This window comes from Ranitomeya variabilis, chromosome 5, assembly GCF_051348905.1.
Source record: "Ranitomeya variabilis isolate aRanVar5 chromosome 5, aRanVar5.hap1, whole genome shotgun sequence".
Classification (NCBI taxonomy): domain Eukaryota; kingdom Metazoa; phylum Chordata; class Amphibia; order Anura; family Dendrobatidae; genus Ranitomeya; species Ranitomeya variabilis.
The window spans coordinates 514416003-514434465 of record NC_135236.1 but is presented as its reverse complement, the minus strand read 5'-3'; positions in this window follow the sequence as shown (position 1 = coordinate 514434465).

Sequence of the window (18463 nt, the reverse complement as noted above, 5' to 3'; positions counted from 1 at the left end):
GACTTTGCTAAAAGTCGGCAACTTTTGAAAAGTGCCGATCTGTTTTGCTCAACCCTACTTAATGGTATTATAATAATACAGAGGGTTAATCTTTTAAACCCAAAAAATATATCTGTATTTCTTATTTGACTGTATTATACACAGGTATTGGTGTTTTTTAATGTACATTTCGAATTAAAATTTGTTTTAAAAGAATTCTATTTTCCAGTTAGGCAATTTTTTCCATTTGGATGATCAGTATTTTACACATTTCTAATTGTGGACAAGCTCCTTAAAGCTGTCTAGTTGTAAAATGAGAAAATACAGTAGGTAAGTTTGTAATGTAAACTTTGTTTATTTTGCTCAATTCATTACTTAGATGAATGCAGCCAGCAATGTTGACCAATTCATTGGTTTCTTTCTGGTTGCGTTGCTAAGTCCTGGGGCTATCTATCTATCTATCTATCTATCTATCTATCTATCTATCTATCTATCTATCTATCTATTTATCTATCGTTGCTTGCGAAAGTACTCACCCCCTGGCTTTTTACCTATTTTGCTACATTTTAACCAGTGTTTAAATTGTATATATTTCTGTAATCTGATTTGTTTGTGATGCATCAATACTAAATAGTCTAAGTTGATGAAGTGAAGTGAGAAAAATCTAGGCATAAATTAAATGTATGGGCTCAAATTGAGTATAAGTCGACCCAAGTATAAGTCGAGGCACCTAATTTTGCCACAAAAAACTGGGAAAACGTATGTATAAGCCGGGTACGCATTGTCCCCTCATCCCTATCCTGGTATGCATGGCTCCGCATTCCTGTCCTTGTATGCATGCCACCCCATCCCTGTCCTTGTATGCATGGCTCCCCCTCCCATCCTTGTATGCATGGCTCCTTATCCCTGTCTTTGTATGTAGGGCTCCTTATCGCCTATCCTTGTATGCATGGCACCCCATCTCTAACCTTGTATGCATGGTTCATATAAAAAAAACATCCTACTTGCCTTCCCTGTGCGCCCTCGCTGCATCTCATTCTGGCGCCAGCATCTCTTCCGGCCAAGCGATCACATGTCACCGCTCATTAAGGTAATGAATATTCACTAAGCACCTATGGGAGTGGAGAGGGGTGAATATTCATTACCTTAATGTTGTGAATTTACCTTTTGGCTCCCTCTAGTGGCTACTAGTGATTTTACTCTGGGTATGTCTATCATCCCTTGTATGCTCACCTGGGTCGTTAGGTCAGGGGTGTTGCTATATAAGCTCCCTGGACCTTCAGTTCAATGCCTGGCAACGTTGATATCAGAGCTAATCTGTAGTGCTCTTGTCTACTGATCCTGGTTCCTGCGTGATTAAGCTAAGTCCGCTTTCTTGCTTTTTGCTATTTGTTTTTGTTTGCATTTTTGTCCAGCTTGTTCATTATCTGTATCCTTTCCTTGCTGGAAGCTCTAGGGAGGCTGGAGTTCTCCCCCCGGGCCGTTAGACGGTTCGGGGGTTCTTGAATCTCCAGTGTGGAATTTTGTTAGGGTTTTTGTTGACCATATAAGTTATCTTACTACATTCTGCTATTAGTAAGCGGGCCTCTCTTTGCTAAACCTAGTTCATCTCTGTGTTTGTCATTTCCTCTTACCTCACCGTTATTATTTGTGGGGGGCTTGTATCCTACTTTTGGGGTCTATTCTCTGGAGGCAAGAGAGGTCTTTGTTTTCCTCTTCTAGGGGTAGTTAGTCCTCCGGCTGGCGCGAGACATCTAGCGACCAACGTAGGCATGTTCCCCGGCTACTTCTAGTGTTGGCGTTAGGAGTAGATATATGGTCAACCCAGTTACCACTGCCCTATGAGCTGGATTTTTGTACTTCGCAGACTTGCTGATATCTCTGAGACCCTCGCCATTGGGGTCATAACAGTTTGCCAGGCCCGTATTAAATGTTAAATGCATTGCAGAAGCGGGATTATAAGAAAGAAAGTTCTGAGTTTTTTTTTCTCTTTCTCATTTTTTTTTCTTTTCCCCTTTAACTCTGAGTGGCTTGTGTTTGCTGCAGACATGAATGTCCAGACCTTGATTACAAGTGTGGACCAGCTTGCTGCTCGTGTGCAGGGCATACAAGATTATGTTATCAGAAATCCTATGTCAGAACCTAAGATACCGATTCCTGAACCATTTTCCGGAGACCGATTTAAATTTAGAAATTTCAGGAATAATTGTAAATTGTTTTTGTCCCTGAGACCCTGTTCATCTGGAGACTCCGCTCAGCAAGTAAAAATTGTTATTTCTTTTTTACGGGGCGACCCTCAGGATTGGGCCTTCTCGCTGGCGCCAGGAGATCCGGCATTGGCTGACATTGATGCGTTTTTTCTGGCGCTCGGTTTGCTTTATGAGGAACCCAATCTTGAGATTCAGGCAGAAAAAGCCTTGCTGGCGATGTCTCAGGGCCAGGACGAGGCCGAAGTGTATTGCCAAAAATTTCGGAAATGGTCCGTGCTGACCCAGTGGAACGAGTGTGCATTGGCTGCAAATTTTAGAAATGGCCTTTCTGAAGCCATTAAGAATGTGATGGTGGGTTTTCCCATTCCCACAGGTCTGAATGATTCTATGGCCCTGGCTATTCAAATCGACCGGCGGTTGCGGGAGCGCAAAACCGCAAATCCTCTCATGGTGTTGTCTGAACAGGCACCTGATTTAATGCAATGTGATAGAATCCTGACTAGAAATGAGCGGAAAATTCATAGACGCCAGAATGGCTTGTGTTACTACTGTGGTGATTCTACACATGTTATCTCAGCATGCTCTAAACGTCTTACTAAGGTTGTTAGTCCGGTCGCCATTGGTAATTTGCAACCTAAATTTATTCTATCTGTAACTTTGATTTGCTCACTGTCATCGTATCCTGTCATGGCGTTTGTGGACTCAGGTGCTGCCCTGAGCCTTATGGATCTGTCATTTGCCAAGCGCTGCGGATTTGTGCTTGAGCCATTGGAAAATCCTATCCCTCTTAGGGGCATTGACTCTACGCCATTGGCAAAAAATAAACCGCAGTTTTGGACACAGGTTACCATGTGCATGACTCCCGAACATCGGGAGGTAATACGTTTTCTTGTTCTACATAAAATGCATGATTTGGTTGTTTTGGGTTTGCCATGGTTACAGACCCATAATCCAGTCTTGGACTGGAAGGCTATGTCAGTGTCAAGCTGGGGCTGCCATGGAATTCATGGAGATTCCCTGCCCTTGTCTATTGCATCTTCTACGCCTTCGGAAGTTCCGGCGTATTTGTCTGATTATCAGGATGTCTTCAGCGAGTCTAAGTCCAGTGCACTGCCTCCTCATAGGGAATGTGACTGTGCAATAGATTTGATTCCTGGCAGTAAGTTTCCTAAGGGGAGACTGTTTAATCTGTCGGTACCTGAACATACCGCGATGCGTTCATATATCAAGGAGTCTCTTGAGAAGGGGCATATCCGTCCTTCTTCTTCCCCTCTTGGTGCGGGATTCTTTTTTGTGGCCAAAAAGGACGGATCTTTGAGGCCTTGTATTGACTATCGGCTTTTAAATAAGATCACTGTCAAATTTCAGTATCCTTTGCCGCTGTTGTCAGATTTGTTTGCCCGGATTAAAGGTGCCAAGTGGTTCACCAAGATAGACCTTCGTGGTGCGTACAACCTTGTGCGCATTAGGCAGGGCGATGAATGGAAGACCGCATTCAATACGCCCGAAGGTCATTTTGAGTACTTGGTGATGCCATTTGGGCTCTCTAATGCACCTTCAGTTTTTCAGTCCTTCATGCATGACATTTTCCGGAAGTATCTGGATAAATTTTTGATTGTTTATCTGGATGATATTCTGGTTTTTTTCTGATGATTGGGACTCGCATGTGGAGCAGGTCAGGATGGTTTTTGAGATTCTGCGTGAAAATTCTTTGTTTGTAAAAGGCTCAAAGTGTCTCTTTGGTGTACAGAAGGTTCCCTTTTTGGGGTTCATTTTTTCCCCTTCTGCAGTGGAGATGGATCCAGTCAAGGTCCGAGCTATTCATGATTGGACTCAACCCTCGTCAGTTAAGAGTCTTCAGAAGTTCTTGGGTTTTGCTAACTTCTACCGTCGTTTTATCGCAAATTTCTCTAGCGTTGTTAAACCGCTGACGGATATGACCAAGAAAGGCTCTGATGTAGCTAACTGGGCTCCTGCTGCCGTGGAGGCTTTCCAGGAGTTGAAACGCCGGTTTACTTCGGCGCCTGTTTTGTGCCAGCCTGACGTCTCACTTCCCTTTCAGGTTGAGGTGGATGCTTCGGAGATTGGGGCAGGGGCCGTTTTGTCGCAGAGAGGCCCTGGTTGCTCTACTATGAGACCTTGTGCCTTTTTCTCTAGGAAATTTTCACCGGCAGAGCGAAATTATGATGTGGGCAATCGGGAGTTGTTGGCCATGAAGTGGGCATTTGAGGAGTGGCGTCATTGGCTCGAGGGTGCTAAGCATCGTGTGGTGGTCTTGACTGATCACAAAAATTTGATGTATCTCGAGACTGCTAAACGCCTGAATCCTAGACAGGCCCGCTGGTCATTGTTTTTCTCCCGTTTTGACTTTGTGGTCTCGTATTTACCAGGTTCTAAGAATGTGAAGGCCGATGCTCTGTCTAGGAGCTTTGTGCCTGATGCTCCTGGAGTCGCTGAACCTGAGGGTATTCTTAAGGAAGGAGTTATCTTGTCAGCTATTTCTCCAGATCTGCGACGTGTGTTGCAGAGATGTCAGGCTGGTAGGCCTGACTCTTGTCCACCTGACAGATTGTTTGTGCCTGCTAAATGGACCAGCAGAGTCATTTCCGAGGTTCATTCCTCAGTGTTGGCAGGGCACCCGGGAATTTTTGGCACCAGAGATCTGGTGGCCAGGTCCTTTTGGTGGCCTTCCTTGTCAAGGGATGTGCGGTCATTTGTTCAGTCCTGTGGTACTTGTGCTTGAGCTAAGCCTTGCTGTTCTCGTGCCAGCGGGTTGCTCTTGCCCTTGCCTGTCCCGAAGAGACCTTGGACACACATCTCTATGGATTTCATTTCGGATCTTCCGGTGTCTAAGGGCATGTCTGTCATCTGGGTGATATGTGATCGTTTCTCCAAGATGGTCCATCTGGTTCCTTTGCCTAAGCTGCCTTCCTCTTCTGATCTGGTTCCTGTGTTCTTCCAGAACGTGGTTCGTTTGCACGGCATTCCTGAGAATATTGTGTCAGACAGAGGATCCCAGTTTGTTTCCAGGTTCTGGCGATCCTTTTGTAGTAGGATGGGCATTGATTTGTCGTTTTCCTCCGCTTTTCATCCACAAACTAACGGACAAACGGAACGAACTAATCAGACTCTGGAGGCGTATTTGAGGTGTTTTGTCTCTTCTGATCAGGATGATTGGGTGACCTTCTTGCCGTTGGCTGAATTTGCCCTTAATAATCGGGCTAGATCTGCCACCTTGGTTTCGCCATTTTTCTGCAACTCCGGTTTCCATCCTCGTTTTTCCTCGGGACATGTGGAGCCTTCTGACTGTCCTGGAGTGGATTCTGTAGTGGATAGGTTGCAGCGGATCTGGAATCATGTGGTGGACAACTTGAAGTTGTCACAGGAGAAGGCTCAGCGTTTTGCCAACCGCCGCCGCGGTGTGGGTCCCCGACTTCGTGTTGGGGATTTGGTATGGCTGTCTTCTCGATTTGTTCCTATGAAGGTCTCCTCTCCCAAATTTAAGCCTTGATTCATTGGTCCTTACAGGATATTGGAGATCCTTAATCCTGTGTCCTTTCGCCTGGATCTTCCGGTGTCGTTTGCCATTCACAACGTATTTCATAGGTCCTTGTTGCGGCGATACGTTGTGCCTGTGGTTCCTTCTGCTGAGCCTCCTGCTCCGGTGTTGGTTGAGGGCGAGTTGGAGTACGTGGTGGAGAAGATCTTAGATTCTCGTCTCTCCAGGCGGAGGCTTCAGTACCTGGTCAAGTGGAAGGGCTATGGTCAGGAGGATAATTCCTGGGTGGTCGCCTCTGATGTGCATGCGGCCGATTTAGTTCGTGCCTTTCACGCCGCTCATCCTGATCGCCCTGGTGGTCTTGGTGAGGGTTCGGTGACCCCTCACTAAGGGGGGGGGTACTGTTGTGAATTTACCTTTTGGCTCCCTCTAGTGGCTACTAGTGATTTTACTCTGGGTATGTCTATCATCCCTTGTATGCTCACCTGGGTCGTTAGGTCAGGGGTGTTGCTATATAAGCTCCCTGGACCTTCAGTTCAATGCCTGGCAACGTTGATATCAGAGCTAATCTGTAGTGCTCTTGTCTACTGATCCTGGTTCCTGCGTGATTAAGCTAAGTCCGCTTTCTTGCTTTTTGCTATTTGTTTTTGTTTGCATTTTTGTCCAGCTTGTTCATTATCTGTATCCTTTCCTTGCTGGAAGCTCTAGGGAGGCTGGAGTTCTCCCCCCGGGCCGTTAGACGGTTCGGGGGTTCTTGAATCTCCAGTGTGGAATTTTGTTAGGGTTTTTGTTGACCATATAAGTTATCTTACTACATTCTGCTATTAGTAAGCGGGCCTCTCTTTGCTAAACCTAGTTCATCTCTGTGTTTGTCATTTCCTCTTACCTCACCGTTATTATTTGTGGGGGGCTTGTATCCTACTTTTGGGGTCTATTCTCTGGAGGCAAGAGAGGTCTTTGTTTTCCTCTTCTAGGGGTAGTTAGTCCTCCGGCTGGCGCGAGACATCTAGCGACCAACGTAGGCATGTTCCCCGGCTACTTCTAGTGTTGGCGTTAGGAGTAGATATATGGTCAACCCAGTTACCACTGCCCTATGAGCTGGATTTTTGTACTTCGCAGACTTGCTGATATCTCTGAGACCCTCGCCATTGGGGTCATAACACTTAATGAGCGGGGGACACGTGATCGCTCTGCTGGAAAAGCTGCTGGCACCTGAACGAAATGCAGTGAGGGTACGCAAGGAAGGTAAGTAGGATGTGTGCTGGAAGCTGGCGGCTGTAGCTGTAACTGTGCACGCTATAAGAGAAATGAATATTCACTGCCAGCGCAGTAAGAAAACAGTGCCAGAACAAACCAGCCAAGAGAGGACCGCCCACCAAAACTCTCAGCCCGGGCAAGGATGGCATTAATCAGAGATGTAGTATAGAGACCTAAGGTAACCCTGAAGCAGCTACAGAGTTCCCAAGCAGAGAGTGGATTATCTGTCCATATGAGCACAATAAACCATACTCTCCATAGATGTTGTCTTTATGGAAAGTAGGCATAAAAAAGCCTTTACTTGCAAAAATTGTAAGGCTCATGTTGAGATTGTCAAAAGCATGTGGGAGACTCCCCAAATATATGGAGGAAGGTACTTTGGTCAGATGAGGCCAAAATTGAGCTTTTTGACCACCAAAGTAAACGCTATATCTGGTGCTAAACGACACAGCTCATCATCACCCGAATAACCTCATCCCCACAGTGAAACATGGTGGTGGTAGCATCATGCTGTGGGTATGCTTTTTGGCAGAAGGGACAGCGAAAATGATTTGAGTTGCCGGTAGATGGAAGGTTTGAAATACAGGAATATTATTGAGCAAAACCTGTTTCAGTCGATCAGTGATTTGAGACTGAGATGGAGGTTCACCTTCCAACAAGACAATGTCCCAAAACATACTGCTAAAGTGGCACTCGAGTGGTTTAAAGGGAAGCATTTTGGAGAGGTCTTGTAAAAACCCAGACCTTAATCCAATTGAGAATTTGTGGTCAGACTTGAAGATTGCTGTTCACCAGAGGAAGCCATCTAGCTTAAAGGAGCTGGATCTGTTTTGCCTTGAGGAATGGGCACAAATCCCAGTGGCAAGATGTAGGAAGCTCATAGAGACTTATCCTCAGTTACACAGTTGTAGGCATGTTTTTTACATGAATTGATGCCAACCCTTAAAAAAACAGTGAAATTCCATGTTGTGAATACTTTTGCAAGCCTATCTATCTATCTATCTATCTATCTATCTATCTATCTATCTATCTATCTATCTATCTATCTATCTCCGAGTTTAGAATTGCATCAATAATAAGCTTTAAATGGTTGGAGAGATGTTTGCAGATGCAATAAACATGTGATTATCTTAAGAAGCCTTATAAAAAAATTTCATGTTTATAGTCACACTCCCTTTGAAGCACTGGGTAATGTTTGACATCTTAACCTGATATGTACTTAGGGTAAGCGTTTTGTTGGTCCGTCTGGCTGATGTCCACAGTGTGTGCACAACAAATCTTATTGCTTGCATGGATTATTTATTAAAGGGATTCTCAGACAAAAAAGTACTAATCAATGAACATGGAAAAAAAAATGTTTAATTCTCTATGGGATTACCAGAGATAGCGTGGCTATATCCAGCAATCTAATAAAGATTAAATGGAGTGGGAGTGCACATTCGCAACCAAAGATTTACCGTTCTGGCGATCGGTGGGAGACCGGACAGTTGGAATCCCACTGTGAAGTCTAATTTGATTCTTCTGTAATATCTGTTTATAAGCATACTTTACAGTTGAATCCAGATAAAAAATAATAAAGATTAGGGTTGAGCGACTTTTATTTTTATAGGATCGGGTCGGGTTTCACGAAACCCGACTTTCTCAAAAGTCGGGTCGAGTGAAATCGGCCGATCCTATAAAAAAGTCGGGGTCGGGGTCGGCCAAAACGCGAAACCCAATGCAGTGCAATGGGATACTATGGTTCCCAGGGTCTGAAGGAGAAGAAACTCTCCTTCAGGCCCTGGGATCCATATTTACGTGTAAAATAAAGAATTAAAATAAAAAAAATTGATATGCTCACCCTCTGACCGCGCCCTGGTAGTAACCGGCATCTTCCGTTCCTAAAAATGGCGCTTGAAAGACCTTTCGAATGCTTCACGGCTTGTGATTGGTCGCGGCGGCCCACGTGACCGCTGAGCGACCAATCACAAGCCGGTGACGTAATTCTCAGGTCCTGTTCTGGTTCTCAGGTACATGAGAATTACGTCACGACTTGTGATTGGTCGCTGAGCGGTCACGTGGGCCGCCGCGACCAATCACAAAGCCGTGACGTCATCGGAAGGTCCTTCACGTGCTCATTCTTAAGAAGGAAGGCTGCCGGAAAGAAGCAGGGCGCGTACGAGGGTGAGTATATACCTAATAGGAATATACTCACCCTCGGCTTCTTTCCGGCAGCCTTCCTTCTTAAGAATGAACGCGTGAAGGACCTTCCGATGACATCACAGCTTTGTGATTGGTCGCGGCGGCCCACGTGACCGCTCAGCGACCAATCACAAGCCGGACGTAATTCTCATGTACCTGAGAACCAGAACAGGACCTGAGAATTACGTCACCGGCTTGTGATTGGTCGCTCAGCGGTCATGTGGGCCGCCGCGACCAATCACAAGCCGTGAAGCATTCGAAAGGTCTTTCAAGCGCCATTTTTAGGAACGGAAGATGCTGGTTACCAGCGGCGATATCCAGGCTGCGTCGGAGAGGTGAGTATATCAATATTTTTTATTTTAATTCTTTATTTTACACTTAAATGTGGATTCTGATACCGATTTCCGATATCGCAAACATATCGGAACTCGGTATCGGAATCCCGATACCAGATTCAGAAGATCGCCGACCTCATGGCCGACCCCACACAGGGGTCGGGTCGGGTTTTATGAAACCCGACTTTGCCAAAAGTCGGCGACTTCTGAAAATGGTCGACCCGTTTCGCTCAACCCTAATAAAGATCATGTTTGAAAGTGTTGCAGTCGGTAGGAAAAACCTATGATCACATTCTCATCTGCTCTTCCTATTATGTTCTAAATACGACTTTTCTTTTTGTAATAATGTTAATATCTCAAATATTTTTTTGTATTCTTTAGTGGGCTGTTACAGCGATTACATTATGTAGCAGTGTGCTTACCAACTGTTTAGTTGAAGAAGTGTATAAAGGTCAAGTAAAGCCTTGCTGCAGTGCTGTATCTCTAGTTTATAGTTCAACCACTTGACCCCTGAACATCTTGCTCTTTATAGGTGCTATGTTTACAATGCACATGCTTTACAGCTCACATACATTGCTTGTGGTGGGTCCGAAATAGAAGTGTATTCCTTTTAGTAAAATAATGCTTAATTCCAAAGCTATTTTTCTCATTTTAGAGATGATTTAAGTGTACTATATAAGATATTTTGAGCCATCTGTCTACTTGGAAAAAATAAATAAATAACTGAAAAGCAAAAAAAAAAAAATATATATATAAAAATTATATATACAGTATGTCTGTAAAGTCATGGTGCACTTTTCACCAATCACTGGAAAGCAACAAAAAACGATAAATGTGAAATCTGCTCCAAATAAAAGAAAAACTCTCCCAGTTTCATACCTATTCAGTGCAGTTCGATGTGGGCTCCATTTGTTGCCCTACACACATCCAAATGATAGCATAAGATTGTGGTTGCATGAGGTCACAGACCTGACAGTGTATTAATCAGAGTTCAGTTTATCAGGGGTTAATCTGACTGGGGCTCAGCAACAGCTTAAATGAGTTTGTGCTGTTTGATTGGTTCTTGTTATCTCTCCTCATGAACAGGTCTGATGTGATTGGGCCAGAGAAAGGGCGCCAAAATGTAAACTATAATAGTGCACCATGACTTTATGAACACACTGTGTATAGTATATACTGTATATATGCAGCGCCCCAGAGTCCTGGTCATTGCAGTAATGTAATTCTTCCACCAGGGGGAGTGATATTACATCTGATGGCAATAAAGGAGATCTTCCTAGCAGGTATCACAAACCATACACCACACTTCACACTCCAGACCACCAGGGGGAGCCTTGCTCCTATCTACTAGGGCACTCCTCACAGAAGGGTAAAACTGGTGGGCTGGATAGAAAGGGAGAAGCTGACTAGGCTTTGCCCAGGCAACACCTGTCAGGCAGACAGGGGGAAAGGAGGAACATCGGAGCTGCAGACAGAGGGTCCCTGACAGGGGTGGGATTCTGTCAGAGGCCTAGCAAGACAGAAAGACACGGAGCTGCGCCTGCCCTACGTGCGGCAGCATCCTAAGAAAGGACACAAAGAGAATTGTGTTGTAGAGGGTGAGAAACGAAGTCATAGCACAAGGAGATAACACCAGAAGAAGTTCTGCCCTGTAATAGGCTGCCTCCTTCTGAGGCACGTAGCTGGTGGCCGGAACACCGAGGGAGCAACCGTCTCCAAGCCTTGCTCCAGAGACCGGCAGGACAGTCAATTCAAAGTTGGCTGCCCGACCTTAATACCTAAGAAGACACGGTTGCAACTTGTGGGGGTCGGGGCGTCTCTAGGGTCCCTATAAACAAGCCTCAGGCCATCAGTCATACGATTTGTCCTATCCACACCATCTGGGGGACAGAGAGGAAGAAATAACATCTAGAACATCTACAACAGTTGTGAGGACCTTACCGAGAAGCTCAGCAGGGAGGTACTACAACACACAGGCGCTAGAAGGAAGGCTACTGATTTTCACCTGGATAGAGGACTCTGGATTTGCCTTCAGACCGGCTGGACTCTGCCTACCCTGTGGTCTGTACCCTGGACTGTGGATGCTGAAGCCTTCAGTAAAGGTAAAGAGACTGCAAACTTGTGTTCTTGTTATTCACTGCACCTCACACCATCCACCATCTACACTCTGGGAAGCCCTGGGGATACACTTCTCCTGTGTGAAGGTATACCATCTAGCTGCCATTATATCACCCCAGCGGACCCCTAAGCAGCGTCGGTCACCCTGACCGAATACCACAGGTGGCATCACGAACTTCCGCTTTAAAGACCTTTCCCAAAACCATCCATAAAAACTCTTTTCTTTATTGGACGTCCCTCAAAGGGCCACGGACCGGGTCAGGCCACCATGACATTCCCCGAACCGAAGGACCCAGTGCCGAGTACCCCATTGCCCTTATGTGGGGGCGCTCCATATATGTATGGCAATGAAGTAAAGATGACGACCTCACATATTAATATTTGTAAAAAAAAAGCCTATAGGCAAAATTACACATTTATAATAGTTATCAGATGGATCATAAAAAGTAAGAGGTTGATCCCTTTACTTCTGTTCATGTACATTTTTTTTGACCAGTTAAAGGTTTTATGTTCAGTTCTTGCATTAGATATACATTAGATATACATCACATATGTCTTTGATTTGATGCTGGAAATCACTCACCCCATATCATTATGTAATTCTTGTTAACCCCTTAACAACCGCCGATACGCCTTTTAACGGCGGCAGTTAAGGGTACTTAAACCACAGCGCCGTTAATTAATGGCGCTGTGGAAAAAGTGAATAGCGCCCCCCAGAGTTGAATTTTCTCTGGGGTCTCGGTTGCCGGGGGTAGCCGAGACCCCAGAGAACATGATTCTGGTTTTTTTTACCGACCCCCGAGTTGCGATCGCCGGTTATTAACCGTTTACCGGCGGTCGCAAAAAAAAAAAATGCGATTTGCCATTTAATTTCTCTGTCTTCCGATTTGATCGCACATCAGAGGACAGAGAAATGGGGTCCCTGATCGCCCCCCTATACTTACCTATCTCCCCCAGTGCTCCTCGTGGCTCCCGATGGGCGCCGCCATCTTTTTTCCGGGGAAAAAATGGCGGGCGCATGCGCAGTGCGCCCGCCGCCCGGCACCCGGAAGATCTTTGGGGTCTCAGCTGCCGGGGGTAGCCGAGACTCCAAAGAACATTGATCGGGGTCGGTTTTTACCGACCCCTGTTTTCTGATCGCCGGTAATTAACTGTTTACCGGCGACCGCAAAAAAAAAAAAAAAGCGATGTGTAATTCTCTGTCCTCTGATGTGATCGCACATCAGAGGACAGAGAAATAGGGGGATTCGGGGACCCTGTTATACTTACCGGTGTCCCTGGGTCCTCCTGTGTCCTCTCTTGGCCGCCGGCTTCTTGCTCTGGTAAGAAAATGGCGGGCGCATGCGCAGTGCGCCCGCCATGATCTGCCGGCCGGCAGAGGAAGATTCTTCCTCTTCTTTTATTTTGGTCACTGTGAGATCCTATCACAGTGATCAAAATAAAAACAATAGTAAATAACCCCCCCTTTATCACCCCCTTAGTAAGGAAAAAATAATAAAATAAAAAAAGTATGTATTTCTATTTTCCAATTAGGGTTAGGGTTAGGGGTAGGGTTAGGGTTAGGGGTAGGGTTAGGGGTAGGGTTAGGATATGTGCACACGTAGAATCGTTCTCTGCAGATCTTTCTGCAGCAGATTTGATAAATCTGCAGGGCCAAAATGCTGCAATTTTCCTGCGGATTTATCGCGGATGTACCGCGGTTTTTGTGCGGATTCCCCTGCGGTTTTACACCTACGGTTTTCTATTATGGAGCAGGTGTAAAACCGCTGTGGAATTCGCAGAAAGAATTGACATGCTGCGGAATGTAAACCGCTGCGTTTCCACGTGTTTTTTTCCGCAGCATGGGCACAGCGTTTTATGTTTCCCATAGGTTTACATTGTACTGTAAACACGTGGGAAACTGCTGCGGACCCGCAGCTGCAGAAACGCTGCGGATCCGCAGCAAAATCCGCAACGTCTGCACATAGCCTTAGGCTAAGGGCTAGGGTTAGGGCTTGGGTTAGGGTTAGAGCTAGGGTTGGGGCTAAAGTTAGGGTTAGGGTTGGGGCTAGGTTTAGGGCTAAAGTTAGGGTTTGGGCTAAAGTTAGGGTTAGGGCTAGGGTTGGGGCTAAAGTTAGGGTTAGAGTTGGGATTAGGGTTGGCATTAGGGTTACATTTGGAATTAGGATTAGGTTTGGGATTAGGGTTAAGGTTAGGGTTGGGATTAGGGTTAGGGGTGTATTGGGATTATGGTTAGGTTTTGAGGTTAGGGTTGAGATTAGGATTAGGGGTGTATTGGGTTTAGGGTTTTGATTAGGGTTATGGTTAGCTTTGGGATTAGGGATAGGGGTGTTTTGGGGGTTAGGCTTGTGATTAGGATTATGGATCAGGTTGGGATTAGGGTTAGGGGTGTGTTGGGGTTAGGGTTGGAGTTAGAATTGGGGGGTTTCCACTGTTTGGTACATCAGGGGGACTCTAAACGCCACAGCCAATTTTGCGCTCAAAAAGTCAAATGGTGCTCCCTCCCTTCTGAGCTCTGCCGTGCGCCCAAACAGTGGTTTACCCCCACATATGGGGCATCAGTGTACTCAGGACAAATTGGACAACAAAGTTTGGGGTCCAATTTCTCTTGTTACCCTTGTAAAAATAAAAATTTGGGGGCTAAAATAATCTTTTTTGTGGACATTTTTTTTTTTTTTTTTTTCACGACTCTGCATTATAAACTTCTGTGAAGCACTTGGGAATTCAAAGTTCTCACATCACATCTAGATAAGTTCCTTGGGGGGTCTTTTTTCCGAAATGGGGTCACTTGTGGGGGGTTTCTACTGTTTAGGTACATCGGGGGCTCTGCAAACACAACATAACGCCCGCAGACCATTCTATCAAAGTCTGCATTCCAAAACGGCGCTCCTTCCCTTCCGAGCTCTGCCATGCGCCCAAACAGTGGTTTACCACCACATATGGGGTATCGTCCTACTCAGCATAAATTACACAATAAATTTTGGGGTCCAATTTCTCCTGTTACCCTTGTGAAAGCAAAAATTTGGGAGTGAAAAGATCATTTTTGTGGAAAAAATATGATTTTTTTAATTTTCTTGGCTCTACATTATAAACTTCTGTGAAGCAGTTGGGGGTTCATAGTGCACACCACACATCTAGATAAGCTCTTTGGGGCGTCTAGTTTCCAAAATGGTGTCATTTTTGGGGGGTTTCTCCTGTTTAGGTACATCAGGAGCTCTGCAAATGCAACATGACGCCAGCAGACCATCCCATCAAAGTCTGCATTCCAAGCGGCGCTCCTTCCCTTCCGAGCCCTGATGGGTGCCCAAACAGTGCCCCCCCCACATATGGGGTATCAGCGTACTCAGGACAAACTGTTCAACAGATTTTGGGGTCCAATGTCTCCTGTTACCCTTGAGAAAATAAAAAAATTGCTGCTAAAAAATCTTTTTCGAGGTAAAAAAAAGGATTTTGTATTTTCACGGCTCTACGTTATAAATTTCTGTGAAGCACTTGGTGGTTTAAAGTGCTCACCACACATCTAAATAAGTTCCTTAAGGGGTCTAGTTTCCAAAATGGGGTCACTTGTGGGGGGTTTCTACTGTTTAGGCACTGTTAGGTGTCCGATCTCAATTCCAGCCAATTCTACATTGAAAAGTCAAACAGCACTCCTTCTCTTCCAAGCTCTGCAGTGTGCCCAAACAGTGGTTTACCCCCACATATGGGGTATCAACGTACTCAGGAGACATTGCACAACAACTTTTGTGGTCTAATTTCTCCTGTTACCTGTTATGGACCTGGTGGTTAGGTGCACCAGGAATGACCTGATAGTTAAACACAGAATCGGGACGAGCTCTGGGGAAATGGGAACTCTGCTGACCGCAAACCCTACTCCTATCAACACAACTAGAAATAGCCGTGGAGCGTGCCTGACTCTGCCTAGACGCCTCTTCACAGCCTAAGAGCTAACTACCCCTAAAGAAAGGAAACAAAGCCTCACTTGCCTCAGAGAAATTTCCCCAAAGGTAAAAGCAGCCCCCCCACAAGTATTGACTGTGAGTTAAGAGGAAATCACAAACACAGGATGAAATAGGCTTTAGCAAAGGGAGGCCAGTCTAACTAAACAGATTGAGGATAGAAAAGGGATCTTTGCGGTCAACACAAAAAACTACAAAACCACGCAGAGTGTGCAAAAAATACCCCCGCACCAACTCACGGTGCGGTGGTGCCACTCTGCACCCCCAGAGCTTCCAGCTAGCCAGGCAGTTTCATGATAGCAAGCTGGACTAAAACTTAGCAAGAAAAACCATATGTAACAAATGAACAAGCAGGAACTTAGCTTCGCTGGAGTAGACAGGTCATCAGAAAGATCCAGGAGAGATCTGAACCAGTACTAGAACATTGACAGCTGGCATGGAGTAACGATCTGAGTGGAGTTAAATAGAGAATCCAGCCTAGCCCTAAACGAGGGCAGGTGGGGAAGGAATCTCAGAACCAGCAGCTCCACTCACAGCCACCAGAGGGAGTCCACGGACAGAACTCACCGAAGTACCATTCATGACCACAGGAGGGAGTTCGAGAACGGAATTCACAACAGTTACCCTTGTGAAAATAAGAATTTGTGGGCGAAAAGATCATTTTTGTGTAAACAAATGCGATTTTTTATTTTCACGGCTCTACTTTATAAACTTCTGTGAAGCACTTGGGGGCTCAGGGGGCTCACCACACATCTATTTAAGTTCCTTAAGGGGTCTAGTTTCCAAAATGGTGTCACTTGTGGAGCGTTTCCACTATTTAGGCACATCAGGGGCTCTCTAAACATGACATGGCATCCAATCTCAATTCCAGCCAATTCTGCATTGAAAAAGTCAAACAGCGCTCCTTCTCTTCTAAGCTCTGCAGGGCACCCAAACAGTGGTTTACCCCCACATATGGGGTATCGGCGTATTCAGGAGAAATTGTATAACAAAATTTATGGTTAAATTTCTGTTTTTACACTTGTGAAAATAAAAACAAATGGTTCTGAATTAAAATGTTTGCAAAAAAAGTTAAATGTTTATTTTTGTTTCAGTTCCTGTGAAGCACATAAAGGGTTAATAAACTTCTTGAATGTGGTTTTGAGCACCTTGAGGGGTGTAGTTTTTAGAATGGTGTCACACTTGGTTATTTTCTATCATATAGACCCATCAAAATGACTTCAAATGTGATGTGGTCACTAAAACGTGTAAAATGTTATTTATTAACTATTTTGTGTGACATATCTCTCTGATTTAAGGGCATAAAAATACAAAGTTTGAAAATTGCAAAATTTTAAAAATTTTCGCCATATTTCCATATTTTTCATAAATAATCGCAAGTAATATCGAAGAAATGTTACCACTAACATGAAGTACAATATGTCATGAAAAAACAATCTCAGAATCACCGGGATCCGTTAAAGCGCTCCAGAGTTATAACCTCATAAAGTGACAGTGGTCAGAATTGTAAAAATTGGCTCGGTCATTAAGTACCAAATTAGCTCTGTCACTAAGGGGTTAAATAAAAGTTGTAGGCATGTTTATTATTGTTCTCAAGTGGATCAATTATCTTTTTGAGATAAACACATTGGGGACATTTTATAACGCTTTGTAATAGTTTTTTTTTTCTTGTGTAAATGTATCCAAGTAAATTTTGATAAACTATTAATCGTATTTCACCTGATGCACTGCAATGTTGATCTCTATTATAAATAGTTTAGATCAGGCCTCCAGAGATTTTTAGCAAACACACTTCAGGCTCATATCATAGCACACATGCTGCATTTCTGTTACTTAGAGCCCCACAGGCTGCTGCTCTAGAAATATGCAATTTTTCTACATCAGCAGATCAGCATTTTCTGCTTTTTTTGTTCTGCCTTCAATGCCATGGGGCGTTGAAGTAAAGAAGGGACAACTTCACATATTATATATCCATGTAGCTGTATGTACAAGTGATTTAACATTTTTAACCTATAACATTGAAAAGTGATTTTCTCAATGTACATCAATGACAGTTCCTCTTTAGTCAAAGCTTTCTAGTATGAACAGGAGCAGTGGGCTATAATCATCTGCTCAGACCTCTGGGAGACTGCGGAAGCTGTACTTGTGGGAATCTGGAGCAATTTGTAAGAGTGAAGGTGGAGAAGAGCTTCTGCATTCCTCTGAAGACTCCTGTGTTTTAATATTTAGGAAAATATATTTTATTGCATGTTTTAGCATCCTGGAGGCCACAGTTTATAGTGCCGGTGTCCCTGCAAGCTGCCCTTCTTCCCTGGCAGGGATGCCAGCTCACAAACCACGCGACCCCCATCCCGAACTTCTTCCTTCTTCAATGTTGGTGGCTGTCTGTGGTGTGCGTACGTTGATCAGATCCCAGGGCACTGTGCTTAAAGCATGCGTGCCCTCACCCTTAAAGCTGCAGAACATGCCATCCTAAAGTTTTCCCAGCCAATGGCTGGAGGACACTCACTATGTAATGCACCTCCTCCTGCATGCATGTGCCTGAGCAACATGGTTAGTCATTAGTAGTGGTTCACACCCACCCTCCAGTGCTCTTCTGTATACCAGTTGGTCCACTCTGCAGCTGCCAGTGCTCAACTGTATACCAGCCAGTCCACTATGCACCTGCCAGTGCTCATCTGTATACCAGCTGGTTCACTATGCACCTGCCAGTGATCATCTGTATACCAGCCCGCACCTGCCAGTGCCAATCGATATACCAGCCGGACCAACCTGCACTAGCCAGTACCTACCTGTATACCAGCCGGACGTACCTGTATCCATGATTCCTGTGTGCCTGCATCTACTGTCCTTTCCTTCAGGGCTCTTCCAGATACCAGTCCCTTGGGGGTCAGCTGTGGTGTGTCCGTGGTCTGTTCTGGAGTAGCA